This window comes from Anser anser (assembly GCF_964211835.1).
Source record: "Anser anser genome assembly, chromosome: 2".
NCBI classification, from domain to species: domain Eukaryota; kingdom Metazoa; phylum Chordata; class Aves; order Anseriformes; family Anatidae; genus Anser; species Anser anser.
In genome coordinates this window covers 149,123,069-149,140,384 of record NC_139721.1, presented here as the reverse complement: position 1 = coordinate 149,140,384, position 17,316 = coordinate 149,123,069, and the positions used below count along the sequence as shown (strand labels likewise).

At 37.4% G+C, this 17,316-nt stretch overlaps 1 protein-coding gene across 10 annotated transcripts in view; it reads right to left on the bottom strand.

Annotated features, from left to right (window-relative positions):
- GJD4 (gap junction protein delta 4) overlaps nucleotides 1-17,316 on the bottom strand; it is a 365,179-nt gene that overhangs the window by 14,831 nt on the left and 333,032 nt on the right. For 2 of the 10 annotated variants that reach the window (XR_014580889.1, XR_014580890.1), the window contains 3 exons: nucleotides 5,467-5,608; nucleotides 4,847-4,937; nucleotides 67-150 (listed from right to left, as the gene is read on the bottom strand). The gene's annotated coding sequence lies outside the window, so the exon portion shown is untranslated. The other 8 variants (XR_014580893.1, XR_014580891.1, XR_014580895.1 and 5 more) reach the window with 8 other exon arrangements.

The window sequence follows — 17,316 nt, the reverse complement described above, 5'->3', positions numbered from 1 at the left end:
AATTTTCTGAAGGGGAAAAAAGAAGAAATCAAACAAACTTCATTTTAAAAACTGTTTCAGTCTTACTTGAAATGTCTTCATTTCACATGTCTGATTATGTGGATTTCTCTGCCTTCTTTTCTCCTTATTAGTTTCTGTCTTTCCTGTCTTCTGGAAATACAAAGAGGAAAAAAAAAAAGAATCAAAAAGGGAGAAGTGTGGGGTAAAAAAAAAAAAAAAAAAGGAATTACAGTTAGTTTAGAAGAGACAGATGTGGGGGACAGCTTCAAAGCTACATTTTTTTTTCCAGAATACTTTGCGATGTTGTTTTCAAAAGAAAATACAATATTTCGAAAGTTAATTGCATGCTGTATGTTGTGGTTTTTTTTTTCCTCTTTTGAAATTATCTTATTCATTTCAAGACTACCAACTGATTTTTCAGGAACTTATAAAAAATGCTATTCTAGTATGCCCTATTGTGTAGATGGGCAAAACACAGAAGACAATGACAGTATCAAAGTCCATGCAACAGTAAGCAGCACAGGGCCTTTATATTAAGTGAGAAAACATGAGCCTATACAATTTAAAAAAAAAAAAGTTACTTATTGTGGAGTTACAGCAAACCTAAATATCAACGACTATTCAGTGAATAATTTCTATTCAGCAAAACACTTATGCAGGTGAATAAATACTTCACTTTTTGTTCTGACCTCAGCCAGGTAACCAGTCTGCTCTTTCAGCCTTGTCCAAGTTCGTCCACTTTAAGACACTATAAAATTGATTCAATATATTTTGTCATAATTTTATTATCAATCAATAGTCTATGAGTTTATATGAAAATCCCTTTTCTGAGTATCTGAAATTTCCATCTATAGGCTCTTGTGTAAACAGCTATTTAACTGACAAGCTCAAAGCATTGAACATGCAGGTGTTAACACATTTTTTGACATAATTACTTTTATTAACAAATCGATGCAAGTCTCTTAAACACCACAACGTAGTTCTACATTATGTTGCTGGAAAGTTCATGAGGTAAACTTTCTTAGCTATTTTTTCTCCTTAGCAGTAACATTCTAGTCTCCTTATAGTATGTTGAAAATTTTTAATTTAAAATTTTAATTCATCAGGTACCAATGATGAAATGAAATACAAAGAGCAGTATTGCATAAACAACAAAAGACCTACAAAATTGCAGAGTGGGTACATGAAGTTACCTATGTCCATCTTCATTGGCAGGTTGCCAACAGAAATTTGTAAAATAAATTAAAAAAAAAGTATGTGTGAAGGATTTTCTAAGATAAAAATTGCTTTAATTTTATCTAATACAAATTTAATCCAGTCAGATGGATAGTTGCTCCCTGTACACATTCAAGCAATGAGCAGAGCACACTTCAATTTCTCACACTTCATTATTCATGTCATAAATTATCTGTATGACATAGAATGAGATACTGTTTGATATAGTGGGACAGAAAGTTTACCACAGACCCTACCAGAGTCCTGGCACAAAGTATTTTGATAATTTAACAAAGTTTATGAAAAAGTCATCAATAAGAATAGCACAAGAAAACGTCTGAAGAATTTGAGTTTAATATCTGTACCCAAGGATATCCTTTGTTACAAAGAGGTAAAGGTTTATTCTTGAAAACCCTTTCATTTGGCAAATCTGTTGAACACCTGAGAACACCTGCCCACCTGTAGGGGATTCAGTACATCCATGGCTCTTCTCTCTTCCCTCCTAAGCTTCATCTAGCAAGGAACTTCTGCTACATTAGGCTTTTAAGAGCACTTGGAGTTACTAGCTGTATCTACCTGCGTAACCTCCTCCAGAGTGGATAAAAGAGCCCTAACAGTTCCACATAAAATGAAGATTGTTCCCGTGACACGGGCTGTTTGCAAGGTGATCATAATATCTCATCAGAATTGATTATGGGCTAGCTGAGCCATTTCAAGCCTTGCTACAAGCATTTACTTCCCTACCATTCCTCACCACAGCAGAGACTCCTCTTTCCTTTATGCTTATTTATTGGCAACATGCTATGAAAACATTGAATTATTTCTTAAATTCTTTACACCTAACTACCTCTTAAAATTGTGAGATCCCAATAAACATTGTTCCTGTTATTTACCCACTCATCCTGCTGTTTGTAATGCCAAGGACAACGCTACCAAGCAGATATCTGGAGTGGTGTTTTTACACCCTGGAATTTTTGATACATCACCGACCCTTAAGATACTCCACCATACTTCAAGGACCATAGCAATCTAAATCTTTAAGCAAGTTAAATTTAACACCTACCTCCTTAGATCCCCTTTCCCATCTAGAACTGAATTCCTTTCTTTGGGCTTGTTTATAGATACTTTCTTAACATAAAGTCTTTTCCTATCATTTATAGACTGAACTTTGAAACAATGAGTGAAGTGAAAGCCAGAGTCATATGTTGCGGTAATTCAACTCAAAATGATTTTTAAAAAAGTTTATAAATGATTATATAATGAACCACACAATAGTAGAACAAATCAGAATGGAAGCCAACATGTGACATGTGGGCAGCTGTGTACACCAACGTGTTAGCATGTTCCAAAGGCTAGAAAATATTCAAAAAAAAAAAAATCCACCTAAGATTCAAAACTGAAGTGAACTGATTTTTTTTTTAATGTTTTTCATGATTTCATATTAATATAAATTATTAACAATACTTAAAATACATAACATAAATGGAAGTAACCAAATAAAACAAAGTATTCATTCTGCCTGGGCACTTTCAGAAAAAAAAATAAAATAAAATAAATCTCTTTAGATCATCCAAGTCTTTAAGCACCAAAAACACTTATGAAAAATAAATTATCCTAATATTTGAATATCCAGAAGTATCATAGTAAAATTTATTATACAGTTCAGCCACTAGATAGACGAGATAGATATCCTACTGGTGGAGGTCTCCATGACCATGAATGTATTGTGCAATATTCTGCTATTTAGAATTCTTTTGCCTTTAATGAAGCTGGAAAGATTTAACAAAAAGGTTAATCTTTGGTAGAGGAAAATTGTGTGTTAGATCACTGTCCTGGTTCCAGTTAGGACAGAGTTAATTTTCCTCCTAGTAGCTGGTAGGGTGCTATGTTTTGGATTAGGATGAGAAGAGCGCTGATAACATGCTGATGTTTTAATTGTTGCAGAGCAGTGCTTACACCAAGCCAAGGACTTTTCAGCTTCTCGCTCTGTCCTGCCAGTAAGCAGGCTAGGGGTGCAACAGGAGCTGGGAGGGGACAGACCCAGGACAGCTGACCCAAACTGGCCAAAGGGGTATTCCATACCATCTGACGCCATGCTAAACGATATATAGGGGTGGCTGGCCGATGTGGGGGCCCGGCTGCTCGGGGATAGGCTGGGCATCGGTCAATGGGTGGTAAGCAATTGCATTGTGCATCACTTGTTTCATACACATTATTAATACTATTATTATTATTATTTTCCTGTCTTAATAAACTGCCTTTACCTCAACTCACAGGCTTCGCTTTCCTGTTTCTCTCCCCCATCCCAGAGAGGGAGGGGGGAGGGTGAGCGAACGGCTGTGTGGCGTTTAGCTGCCGGCCGGGTTAAACCACAACAATCACTTATTTGTGGTACTCTTGCTACAGAGGTAAGAATTACTTATCCTTCAATAACTTACAGATTTTATGACCTTTTTTTTTTGCAGGCCAAGAGCAGCAAAAGCACCAAAATTTAAAAAATAATAATTTCATTTTTGTTCAGTGCAGGCTGTTCAGATATCAGCATCACTTCCCACCCTTCATGCCTGTTTGCTTCCTTAGAGGTAAGAAGAGAAAGCAGTTTTTCTACAAAAAGGGCACAAAACCTTCACACTTGTGTCACTTGAGCATTCCAAGTCAGTGCAGGAAACCACAGCCCATTTGGCAGGAATCTACCATTTTACTGACTGGAGTAACAATCTCTCTATTTCTGGACTTCCTGGAATCACATGCTGATTTCCAAACAAAACGGTTTCTGCACAGGTATACTTCTCAGTGTAATTAATATGTTATGAAAAAATGCATTATGTCCTCTGCTTTCCAACAGCTCAGTAGCATCAGGGTTGCACACAACTTCACCAGGGCTCCCAGCATCTCTGAGAGGGCTAGGAGAGGGCCAGTGCTTAAATGGTTGGGGACAGAGCCAGTCATCTTGCTACAATACAGATTCACCAAGCATGGGAAGAACGGCTCTGAACACCACCTGAAATCACAGGAGAGAGTGAAGGGAGCTGGCATCAAGACAGCTAGTGCACTCCCGCTGCACTCACCATGGTGCACATGCTAACAAGGGACCTCTAATAGCATAGCTGTGCTAACACCTTTATCTAGGCTACGTACCAAGAAGCACTCTTCTAGTGCCACATTGATGTCCTACCGCTCCTGGTTTATGTGGTAGCTCAGCTCACAGTAGATGAAAGCTGTTTGCATGTGCTTCCAAGTGATGATCAGACAAGTCCTAAGTAGTGATATTTGGAGAATTTATTTCCCTCTAGCCTCTGCTTAAAACAATACTTAGACCAAAGAAGACACTTTCAACAGGATTTGTTCATTATCACCAGTGCTCAGTAGTGTTAAGGAACCACTATAAATCTCTCTTCTGTATTAATTAAATCCTAATTTTCTAAAACCATCTGATGACAATACCTGGGATCTAGATATATTAAACTAAACAAAAATAAACATACATCTCTCTGAAATAAATACTGAACATTCAGTTTCACATCTGCAACTCTGCAATTCATGAAGCCATTTTGGATAATAGAAAATTGGGGAAGTTTTCCTTTCCTTTCTTTTTTTCTATCCTTGTCTTAGCTGTGAAATCAGTACTTACATAGCAGCAAAATTCAGTCATTCTAGTTGGACTGCCTTAACAAATACAAATGATCCACACATACAGCTTGTATAATCTCTCCATGTGAGGTCTGAAATTGGGGAAAAAAATGGAACTTTAAAATAAGGAAGGTTGGCTTAAATCCAAAACAATTGACTGTTGTTTTTGTTGGTGGTGGTGGTTGGTTTTGGTTTGTTGTTGTTGTTTTTTTTTATATATATAAAAATCTCTGGAAGACTTATTCAGGTAAGTAGGATCAAGCTTTTCCCTTCGTTATAATATTTGCCATATAAAACTAAAACGTTTTAACATACTCATTCTTTCATTATAACCAATGACCCCTCTTTTAAAGGCTGTTCTAGATAAAGACAAGATTTATACAGATTTTATCTTAGGTTGTATTGTCAGTGTTTGATCCTTCAAGCCCTCAAAAATCTTATAGCATTGTACATGTATTGACATACAGAAAGTATTCAAGATTTTTCAGTAGATTCAAAGATTCGAAACAAATGCAAGAAATATAACGAAGGCTTCTAAATTTCATAATATGATTAAAATATCCTACAATTTTAAATACAGGCACATTAACATGGGGCAAGGGGGAGGGAGTGTGGTCTTACCCATCTCCAGCATTTCACCCATGTTAGTTATCTCAGATGATGACCTCTTCTCAAAAATAGTCTTGTTAGGTCATAGAAGATCATTTCCATTATTTGCATAGTTGATCCCTGTCCCCACAAGAGCTCTGATCTTTAATGAAATCTGTAACAGTAGAAAAGCAGATTATGGAAGTAATTCATGTTACTGACAGTTCTCACTGCCTCAGATTAACCAATCACTAATCTATTTTAAACAGTCATTTCTAATTCTATAATTCATTCTTTTTGCCTTTGATGATGGTATTATTTTCTCTGCGTAGAGAAATAATAATCAAGTATTTTATGGGACATTTTATGAAAATTATCCTCAGTTTGCTATATTTTTTCCCCTCACATGAACATATTTTGATTGGAAATTATTTCAACCAGGATAAACGATTAGTTACATTAACTGGTATTTTGTATCAAGACAGAATCATAGAGTCATACAGGCTGGAAAAAATCTCTAAGATCAACAAGTCCAACTGTTAAAACATTACATGACACATTCAAGTGCCATCTAGGTTCTTTCCAAGCTATTCATAAAACAAGTAAAATTGAGATTAAATTTAATTTGAACCTCAGCCATGTCAGAGTATCACATACTAAGTATTTATCTGTTGTCAAACACTCATTTTCCTTTCATCTCCAAAAACAGACAATCCTGTTGAAATTATCATCTAAATTATCAGTAGCATATCATATCAAGTAATGCTAAAATTGTTTATATTTGCAAATATTTTTTCCTAACGTCTTGAAAGTCCGATAAATAATCCAGTCCCAGAGGGGACTGGCAGAGGTAGTTGCCAAACACTCTCCATCATATTTGAAAAGTCGTGGCAGTCAGGCAAAGTCCCCAGTGTCTGGAAAAAGGGAAACATCATTCCTGTTTTTAAAAAGGGTAGAAAGGAGGACCTGGGGAACTACAGACAAGTGAGCCTCACCACTGTGCCTGGGAAGATCAAAGAACAGATCCTCCTGGAAGCAATGTCAAGGCACATGCACGACATGGAGGTGATCTGAGACAGCCAGCATGGCTTCAGCAAATGCAAATCGTGCCTGACCTATCTGGTGGCCTTCTATGGAGTGACTGCATCAGCTGACAAAGGAAGACTAACTGATGCCATCTACCTGGACTTCTAGAAGACCTTTGACACGGTCCCACATGACATCCTGATCTCCAAATTGGAGACAGAGATTTGAAGGGCGATTCAGTGGATAAGGAATTGGTTGATGGCTCTACCCAGAGAGTTGTGGTCAACTGCTTTATGTCCAGGTGGAGGTTAGTGATGAGTGGTGTCCCTCAGGGGTCTGCCTTGGGACCAGTACTGTTGAATATATTTTATCAACAACATAGACAATGGGATGAAGTGCACCCTCTGCAAGTTTGCAGATGACACCAAGATGAGTGGTGCAGTTATAACAGAAGGAAGGGATGCCATCCAAAGGGAGCTGGACAAGCTTGAGAAGTGGCCCATGTGAACTTCATGAGGTTCAACAAGTCCAAGTGCAAGGTACTGCACCTGGATCAGGATGATCTGAGACATGAGCACAGACTGAGAGAAGAACTCACTGGGAGCAGCCCTGCAGAGAAGGATTTGTGGGTTCTGGTGGAGGAAAAGCTTGACATGAGCCAGTAGTGCGTGCTAGCAGCCCAGAAAGCTGCATCAACAGAGGTGTGGCCAGCAGGTCAAGGGAGGTGATTGACCCCTGATTAGGTTTTTGTTGGTTAGTTGGTTGTTGGGTTTTTTTGTTTGTTTGTTTTTGTGAGTTCACAAAGAAATACAAAATCTTTGTTATTATAGAAATGATCCTTGCATGCAAGCAAGCAGTTTCTGGTCTTACTGTTGCCAGTTCTCAGGCTTTAAACATCAACCTCATTTCAGGATATACGGAATTCCCAGATGAGATTTATAGTCACATCTGAAATCTCCATCCAGTTCTTATCCTAAGACTGGAAGAAACTAATTTCTCTGCCTTGCACAGTCATAGTCCTGCCACAATCTCCTTGGCACCTTAGACCGCAACAGTAGCGCCCAATACTGAAACCTCATGAAGACAGATGTCCTACTCTATTTATAGACTTTTGCACCTGGAGAAATATCTGCAGAGAGATGAGAAGTATTTGCTGAGAAGGCCTCTACCTAAAAGTAGCCGGGATGAGTTTGCTTGCAAATACATTTCAAAGCTTTTCCCAGATTGAGTGCAATAAAATATATCAGCACTCAGGCACAGCCACCACTTTCAGAATGATGAATGAAAGGTTCAGAACACTTTTTTTTTTTTTTTCATCATATTACCCAACCTGGGTTGCAGAGTCCTGGGACAATATCTTGTCTGCACAAAGAAACTAAGCGTGAAGACTCTGTGACTTAAACCAAGTGAGCACCTCACTGTATAGCAATAACTACACCAAAGAACTTTTTTCTTTGTGTTCTATCACTGACATATTTTAAAACTTATTTTAACTGTGAAAGCAGATTTAAATTAAATTTAAATTGCTTAATGTTGCTCTACAAAGCCTTGACTGACCTAGGCTTCTCTTTCTTAGGCAGGAGATGATGCCCTATTATGGGAGAAGAAGAACATTATAAGGGATAAATACAAGAAATGAACCACAACATAAATTCTACTCTCAAAATCCATGTCATTTTGGTTTCCTATTTTCTCATTCTTTTGCCTAAATAAGATTTATATGCCATGCAACAAATTAACTTCAGCAATATTTTGGATGCTATATCTATCTCAGAAAAGGCTGAGGAAGTAAATCAGACACCCCAAATTTATATATTCCAGTCTCATCATTCAACCTTCTCTGGCTTTCCCCTAAAACCTATGCAAACAAGCCCCAAAGAAATACGATTTTCAGCTCCTTCCAAGTACAGCTTCTCCTTTCCAGCACACTAGTTCCTCCCATCTCCGCTAAGCTGTCTTTTTTTTTCAGCTTCCATCTTTCAGTCCTTTTCAGATTACAAGATGGTGCTTTCTTCAACCCATCAGTGATTTTGTTTCTGATAGGAATTTTACTCACTTTCTTCCTCATTAAACCATAAAGAGAAGTGCAAGAAACCTGACACAGAAGTAAGTCCAACACAGAGATATTCTGTAGCCATATTCCAGACTGTGGTAAAAAAAGATAGAGATTGACAGGATTTAGGAAGTTAAATCCAAATTTGTTGCCTTCAAAATCTGTAAGCAACTCTTTACTAATGGTCAAAGCTCTTAAATCACCTGAAACTCTTTTGACACCAAAGGAAAGGTCTGGAATGACCTTTAGGGCTATCCTTTGAAGAATAGGGGTGTGACTATACCTCTACCTACTAAAGTAGGTCAACTGCCCTTTCACAGTGTTGTCCAGAGTTAGAAAAGCAAGAATCTCATCCTAGGATTTATCCAGACAGTCCAACCCTGACCAAAAATGTCTCCAAGGCTGCTTCCTAAGCTGTTAGAAAGGGCATCATTGGAATTTCTCACAGACTTTGGCTAGAATGCATCTCACCAGGCAGTCCAATAAATTATGTTAGGCTTTTGTTTGTCCACTCCCTATCACAAATTGTATTTTAATTGGTACATTTTGACTTTGCTGAACACTTGAAGACAGTATTGTTCTGCAATCCCTAGAGCTCAAGGCAAAACAAACAATTTCAAACTTCTCAGCATTTCTACAACATCACACTGCTATAACAGCGTCAGTTTATCTTCTTATTTTGAAGACTGTCTCCAGTCATTAGGATTGAGATCAGGGGGCACGCTTCTGCTCAGCAAGATTTATTCACTGGCAAATTCTGCATACATGCAAATTACCCAATCCGCCCCCCAGAATTACAGTCATCTGTTAATAGCTCAGGGACATATTATTTAGTTTACATCTTTTGACTGAAAAGATTATTTACATGGTGAAAGGAAGAGCATAAGGGATTTTATTAGTGGAACTAGGGTTTCCAGAAGAGATAAATAGGGAAGATACCTGTAAAAGATATAAGAGCTTGGATTATTAGTATTGGTACTAGTATGACTTGATAGTATTGATATTAAACCAACCAACCACCTTCAGACACTTTATTATATCTGTCTTCAAGTTCGTCACCTATTTTCTTTGCTCTGTCCTCAAATAGCCTTCAATACACGCCTGTTTTCTTATATTCCAGTTCTTGGGTGCAACGATTGTTTTTTTCTCTTGTATTTGGAAAGTGCTCAGGCCCTTTTAGATGTAGTCACAACATAAATAACTTTTATCCAGACTGCTGGAATGCCCACTCAGTGTGTTAGCTGCATGGCTGCACGTTCAATCACCTCTTGTTCTCTTCCAGGGATTGTCCCATATTTCCTGGAGTTTTTTGCCAGCAGCAGGGGAGCATCTATACAATCAGATGTACAGTTTCGGAAAAGCAGATTTTTTTCCCTTAGTTTTTCTAGAAAAATTAGATAACGACATTTTTAATGGACTCACTAAAACAGGCAAGCTACACAGAATCTACCAGCAATAAGGCTGTGTGCATTACTCAGCAAGACATGCTGCAAACGCAAGTATAATAAACACTGCTAGAGAGGGCTGCCTGGTGAACTTGTGGTGCAGCTGCTGAGTGCAGCACTGCTAGCCAAGTGACCCCAGTCTAGGAGCACTCACAGAGTCCAGAAAGCTGAGTTCATAACAGTTATGTGTTCAGAGTCAGGGAGACAGTCAGAAAAACAAATATTTCTTCTCATTTTTAAGATGTGGGATTTAAAGTACAAGACCTGGTTTTAAATATCTGACCAGGTTCTCTCTCTCCCCTTTGCTTCATCTTCTTCAAGTTGGTATAAATGTTGCTCTACAGAGGTGAATTGAAGTTCCAGATGACTTCCATGAAAAGATCTGTTGAATAAAACACATCAAAAATCTGGTTTCCTGAGCAGTCTTTTCCTTAAATTTTCCTGCTGTAAAGGAATGGAGAATGTTACTCACTTGGCTCTATAAAGCTCTTTAAGAATTTCAACAGTAAGACAAGAAATTAATTCAGTGACAAATTCTGGCATTAATGCAGAATACCTACACCTCTAATTAAAGCAGAATTACTCCATTTGTAGTACAGCATATATGACTTAATTATATTCCTTGCCAACTAAAAGGTATGTAGCTAGTAAGAAATAACTCATAATCAAAGTCTGTGTTTCCAAGTAGAGATTTGTCGACAATTTGTTAGAAAGTGTGTCGCGTTAAGGGGTGTAGCCGATTAACCGTTACGGGTCCGGTCGGATTCAGGGTACTGAACTATCACAATCACAGATTCACCAATAACACATTAACCGATACGGGTCTGGTTGGATTCAGAGCACTGAACTACCACGGTCATGGATTCACCAATAACGTATAACTGCCCTTACTCTAGTCGTGTTCAATGAGAACTATCACGGCTAGGAACAATGCAGTTAAGTGCAATTTATTACAGCAAGAGGTACACGTGTTCTTTGGATTGCCAGAGATAGTTACTGTCTGCAAAAGCAAGCTAGCATGCATGAAACACACAGGTGCACAGCCTGGAAATTAATGCGTTAAAAGGCACAAAGACTCTATAGAGATTTCTAAGACACACACGTGGAGACACACAGTATAACCAAGTGTTCAAATCTCACTCAAAGGCGTCCCAATGGTGGGCGGAAGAGAGGCTTAGCCTGTCGACTGATCCCAGGAGTCAGGAGGTCCTAGGGATGGTGTATTCCCTCATGATGGTATCTCCCCTGACAGTAGTATCTCCCCTGACATCCCCTCTCTCTTAGGCCAATTTATATTATTTTCTATCTTTTAAGTGGAGCTTGAGTGACTCTAGTCAAGTATATCTTAGTTATGATTGGTGAAAAGTTTTCCCGTCTCTGTTTAAAGATATAGGCTCTGAGAAATTCAGAGCGCATGCTCAGTGAGGGGTGGTCGCACCTTGGAAGCGGGTAGCTTTTGGGATGGAGGTGTGTTTTAGTATTATAAGGATATTATAATGTACAAAAGTACAATAGAGTACAGCATTTGTCAAAACATGACAGGTCATTGGCTCAGGGTAGCAAAAAGTGCAACTTATCGGTCTCGGTGTGCAGAAGAACAATCGAGTCCCCACCTGGTCACAGAGCCTAGCCGTGGTGTCTCCACTCCACTCTACGCTCCGTACTGTTCCTTAGAGTCAGCACACCAGGTTCCCCCAGTGTGATAGCATCTAAGGTTGGAAGCCTAGGAAACACTCAGGTAATGCAGTTACACCCTACCCTGAAAGCCTCTTCAACGCTGTACATTTTCTTTAAAATGTGAATATTAGTTTTATTTTCCTAGTTACTTTAGGCAATTGCACCACAAAGTGAAACAAACATTTCCCATATTAATAGGTCTTTTCTCTAAATGCGTGTATGTGAAAGTTTTGCACACTCCAGAGACAGGGAAAAATCATACTGATATCCTTACCAACTTTAATTTAACTTAGTTAAAATACTTTTATATGTAAAATACATATTAAGAACTATTAAGGATAATCTAAAAAACTAAGTAATTGAATAGTTTACACCTCTCTCACTATCCAGATAGTATAATAGTCACCAAGAATCCACTCCCATGCAGAGCAATAAAACTGTACTTTTAGAGTAATCTCTGCTAACAAGGCTATATAAATAGATCCATCACTGTTTTACCATGTGTATCATTTTGGATTTTTATATACCTTCCTATATAATGCAGAAGTAATACAATGACAACATACTCAGTATGTACAGAAAGTGAGCTATCCAGCTGTTCAACAATCAAACTGAAGTTATTATTTCAAAGACACAAAGCAAAAAATCAACTTCCTTTCTTTGTGACCTGTGTTTAGCCTGTATTATTCATAGACCTTGATCAGGCTTCATTTCTGCAAATGGCACCTTTATTTGCTACCCCAGGGAACTCTCTGTTTTTCATGTATGGCATGTCAGCTAAACTGATGCGGTCCAGATTCACATCAAAAGTTCACAAGATTCACCTACAGAAAATGAATAAGCACTACTATCACAGCCCTTGTAGCACCACTTGCACATACCCATACAATAGCAATAGGAAGTTATAACTATAGCTTTCTAAAACTACATAAAACAACACTTACTAGTGTTTTCCATTTGGAGTTCCCAAAGAGGTTTACACAGATGTAACAGAATCTTCACAATATCTTTTGTAACTGAAACAAGTAGAAGCACAACAAAGTCTTCATCTACCCTTCTCTGTACTGAGAAGAGAAAAATAACAGACCTCAATTTTCTTTGTTTCTCGAGGCTACTTAAAATTAGAGATTACATGAATCTCTGTATACTTTTAGAATCATATTGTAAAGCTTTATGGTATTAAAAGAATACAACAAATTGCATTCTTTAAAGATGGAAAGGGTTCTACCTGTTTTCACATATTCTAATTTTAAATCTTTTTATTCTCAGGTGGGAACAGAAAAGCTTTTATTATTCTCAGCTGGGCCCAGCCCCACAAACATTTCAACTCTGCCTTCATCAGATGCAGATCACACCAGCATTTATCCCCACTAATCACCACTCCCTCTGGCACTGACATTATCCCAGGGAGTTTCCTATTCACCTGACATCAATTACCCTAGACCCTGCTGATACTTAATTCATATCATCATACTTAATTAATCATTAACCCCTTCACTGCAGTCAAGGCTCCATAATTTGTGTTCACAGCATCTGCAAAATATTAAGAGCATTTAACTACATATTCATCATGAGCTCTTCCTCCAGAGTATGAAGTACAGGCTACACACTTCAGCCATGTTTCAGAAGAGTATCATATAAATACATCAATTCTATGAAAGAAATAATGTTCCTGATCCATAAACTTAGCAGTTGCATGTCTGCCTTTCAGTTGTCTTTAGAACCATTTCATAAAATTGTGTTTTTCACAAAGATATCAGGAGTCCTGCCTGACAACTTAATCGGGACAAAATGCTCATGGCAATTAACGGAGCCCATTGAGGAACACCATGTTCAAAAATATTTAAATAAATAAAAAAAAGCTTAAACAGATATAAAGGAAAAGACCAAGTTAACTGTTTTCAGCTCACTCTAGAAATCTCCTGATCATGATATTGATAGAGCTTGGTGGCTAAAATATCTGAACAAATACATGAGGTGAATCCACAGCAAGCTATGCATCTCTGAGAATATTTTCTATCACATAGGTGGGTGATATGGTAAAGAGGGATAGTCTTCTTTATGTAGAGCCCAGAATTCTATTGAGCTTTAAAAGTCCACTTGGACTAATATTCCACCTTTCCTTTTCATGGGAGACATATAGGGAAAAAAAAAAAAGTCTACTGTGTGTGGATTCTTCGATGTAGGACTTTAAGAGTACTGTGACAGATCCAAAGAGGCTGAGGAATAAAACAAGTACTGAGGATGGCTCATTTCAAGGAGCAACCCCCTACTCAGAATGTGTGCAAATAATCCACTCCTGTCAGTGGACAAGGATTATTGGACAAGGATAATTAGAATTAAATCCTGTGGTTCTTTGTCATATCTCATAACCTCTTTTTATGTTTTTCTTTTAATGTTAAGTTTGAAAAGAAGGTCTATGAAATTACATTTATCTGAAACAAAAGAGACAAGGAATTAATACAGAGGATATATCAGTGGATCTCAAGTTAACAGCAAATCTGAAGGTTCGTATTCTTCGCTTATTCCATTGGAAAACAAATAGTACACCACTGATGAGATGTTTCTGAGGTCTTTGCATTCTGCTTTTATTTTGTTTTGCTTTTAGATTAACAGAAAAGAAATATTTAAAGAGCTGAGTATCTAACAAATCTCATTTCACAAGCATCAAGAAAGAGGTTAATGAGGTTTCAAAATAGGGTTAAGTGGTACCACTATCACAGGAGCTGTGAATGTTTTTAGAAGATGCACATGAAAGAAGACCCATTTTAATAGTATGGAAGATTCTCACTTTCATTTCTTCTTCTAGCGTGGTAATGTCAGAGAGATTTTTAATTTTTTATTAGAGGTGCAAGGTAAAATAGAACAAAGCCAAATTTACTTGTCTCATATCTCCACTAATCAAGTTGCAGAGATCAATTAATAAAAAAAATAAAAAATTAACTTTTCTTAATATGTATTTCTCTTAGAAATATCTCTAGCAAATACATCAAAGTTATACATCGTCCTATGCCAGACTGAAATCAAACAGTTCTACCTTGTGGCCAGGCATAATACAATCATATCTATAGATCAATGCCTATTACTTCACTTTGAAAACAAAATAAAACAAAAAATAAACAAGCATTCTATTCGCTCCAGTCTCATAGAACTACGAGCACCAGTCTTTACATTCTTACAAAGACCTGTAGATCCACATGGTAGATCAGAATCTTACTGATGGAAGATCACCTCTCCCTGTTACAGTCACCAGTGCTATGTTTACTTCAGCAAACGATGTTTTACTTTAAGTAAGTAAGGAGCTTGACTAGCATTTCCAAGGAAAAGTACATTATTGCAGGAGTAGACAGAGCTGGTTTATTTCTAGCAGTTGGAAAGAGTCCAAACTCAGCCAGTTGAGAGAAAATTTCTTCAGCTAAATGTTTTTTGTTGAAATTTTCCTAAAGAATTTAGCCCGAGGCAGACAGTGAGTATGGAAAATTTCAGTCCAAGCAGTTAAAGTATGATGAAAGTATTAGCAATTGAAAATGGGATTTTATCATGAGATGTGTCAGGCAACTTTAGTAACAGGCAGATCCCTCTGCCCCCCTCTAATACTGGCCTGCTTAAAGGCACCAGTGACTGCTATTAATTCCAGTCCCGGCTGTAATGGATAGTGTCCTCAAATCCTCTTCAGGTTAATTGAAAAAAGTAAGTCAATGTGTTTATAGAGTCCAGTATCAGGAAAAACAGAACCTTTTCCCCAAACCAGTTATCCCAAAAGTAAAGGCTGAGCAAATACAGGCTTCAGTATATAGGAATTTTTCTTGCAGCTGGTTGTATATATACCTAGTAGATGTTTCATAGCAAGGACTGGGTATGTAAAACAGTGATTGTCAGTGGAAAAAAAAAATCATGTATGGAGAATCGCTTATGAGGGAACAAAAGGAAAAGACCTTTCTGGCATGGGAGAGGATTGAAAAATGGGCTTACAAACTGTGAGCAAGAGAAGTTCTGTACTATTGGTTTATCAGCTGTATCTGTTCTGCATTTGGCTAGGACCATAATTTTTTCTCTTATCAGAGAAAAGTCTCTGATGTTCATTAATGGAATACAGAACAAAGAGAAAATTTATAATCATTTATGCATACTGTTGTGTATTTATTTATTGTTCCTATTTCCCTGGATGTTTAGAAAACATTACGTAGATTTCATAAATCTGTTATATTTGCTTTCATTTTAATATTTTGATAGCACTGCCTGGACTTGCTTCCTAATAATACCTTGGTCAGACAAACTATTTTTGAATGGAAACAGTCTCTGTAATCTCGAATTATACCAAATTAATGCCTAAAACTCCATTTCATGCATCACAAAAATTCTGTGTTTGTCTTTACTGTTTATAGATTGTCACCAACCTTCCTTAAGTGCAGTGTAACTCAGGATAAGTCCTTGTGTCCTCGTCATCAAAAGTAAGAGTTATACAAACAATAATTTGTTGGATTAAAATGCATTATTAATTTATGGTCTAGCACATTATTGTTTACTACTGACAGTAGAGACTCCATTGTTATAACTAACAAGAAACTGAAACATAAAAGATCAATTGGATGGCGATAGAAGCTTTAACTCCTCCTCCCTTACACATAGCACAGTGCAGACCTACACAGCAGTTACAACCAGCCATGATCATGATGCAGCCATCTGCCTGTATTTTTCCTCCTTCAAAAATTTTTTTCCCATACTGGTTAACACCAGTTCTCTCTGGATAGCATGCTTGCCATCAACCTAATACACTCATTTCATCTTTAAGCAAACCACTGACTATTCCTCTCCTGCAAAGTCCCCTCAAAAAACATTTCTTGATCCCCATTGCCCACTTGGGACTTGGTCCTTTGTGGCCAGACCACCGATATAATGTCTCCTGGGGATCTAGGGTATGGTCAAGAAACAGGCCTCAGAGAGTTGGAAATTTTTTTGATCTAGCTGAAAGCAAGGTTGAGAAGAAGGCATGAAGCTGTAGAATAAAAGGGCAATTTGGTAAGCTCTGAAGTAGGAGCTTATCTTTCTATTCAAATAAAACATGTCGTTGAAGGAAAGAAAGGTGTCTGACAACTTTATGTCACTTGCAGGACTTTTGTGATAAGGGATATCTCCGCCCCAGAGAATGTAAAATCTGGTGATTCCCCTTTACGAGAAACCATTTTTATAATTGGCTAGAATAGATCTGAGAATTGCTGTGAATCCTATTGTCCTTTCTCAATCTAAAATACTCATACTATAATATCAGTTTCAATCTAATCTAAATAAAATGATGATTTACTTTAAATTTGAAATAAAATGATAGTCTCATTGCTTTACACTCTTTTAAGACATTCAATTTAAAATCAGGGACTTTTTTCTGCAAATATTAATATTTGTCTCATTAACCTACCTTGATAGTGACAGCATGAAGTGTAAAGATTTTCCAGAAACATTAGGAGAATTTAATTGCCACCTTTGCTATTCCTATGGACCACTAGGAAACACTCTTTCTGGATGGCTCTGAAACAGACTGAAAAACTCCTTCTAGATAAAGAAAATCTCTCCTGGAGGGATTGCCTGAAAGACGGATGGACTAGCATAGTCTTTTGACTGTTATTGTTGTCTGACAGTTGACGATAAGTACAGGCTAAAAAATAAATTTTAAAGTGACTTTTGCTT